This window comes from Genypterus blacodes, unplaced genomic scaffold (genome assembly GCF_046128005.1).
Source record: "Genypterus blacodes isolate CSIRO-AG114 ecotype Tasmania unplaced genomic scaffold, CSIRO-AGI_Gbla_v1 ptg000623l_1, whole genome shotgun sequence".
Lineage (NCBI taxonomy): Eukaryota > Metazoa > Chordata > Actinopteri > Ophidiiformes > Ophidiidae > Genypterus > Genypterus blacodes.
Genome location: NW_027467341.1, coordinates 45,954 through 46,559, shown reverse-complemented (window position 1 = coordinate 46,559; position 606 = coordinate 45,954). Strand labels below are relative to the sequence as shown.

At 52.5% G+C, this 606-nt stretch overlaps 1 long non-coding RNA gene across 1 annotated transcript; it reads left to right on the top strand.

The window, feature by feature from the left end:
• The first annotated feature begins 13 nt into the window (after nucleotides 1-13).
• On the top strand, nucleotides 14-606 carry LOC142990612 (uncharacterized). Its single transcript, XR_012960813.1, has 2 exons — nucleotides 14-300; nucleotides 378-606. It is a non-coding gene; the product is annotated as an uncharacterized LOC142990612 (long non-coding RNA).

The following is a 606-nucleotide window of genomic DNA, read 5'->3' as shown; positions in this document are numbered from 1 at the left end:
CTCACTCTCTCTCTCTCTCTCTCCCCCTCTCCCTCTCTCTCTCCCTCTCTCTCCCCCTCTCTCTCCCTCTCACTCTCTCTCCCTCTCTCTCCCCCTCTCTCTCCCTCTCTCTCTCCCTCTCTCTCTCTCTCTCTCTCTCTCTCTCTCTCTCTCTCTCTCTCTCTCTCCCTCTCTCCAGTGTGACCTCGCTCAGCGGGTCGTCTCATCTGACAGCATAGAAAAGTTCAGCAAGGCCAACGGCTTCGTGGCCTGGAAGGAGACGTCAGTGAAAGACAACAGGAACGTTGCCGAGGGGATGAGGTAACGGCTGTCTGCGACCGATCGGCTTGTTTGGATCTGTTTGAGGGTTCATCACATCCCTGACTGTTGTGTTTCAGGAGTTTGGTGCAGGAGATTCTCTTGGTTCAGTCTGTTCAGAACGTGGTCCAAACCAGACCCCAAGACACAGTTAATCCTCAGCTGGACCCACAGGTGGACGCCTGCAGGCAAGGAAGCTGCTGCTGAAGCCTGCAGGACGTTTTGCAGACTGATTATTGTTTGTGTCTCATTCAAAGAGGCAACTTCAGATGTAAAATCAACCATGATGCATAAAAAGGAGAAACTCAA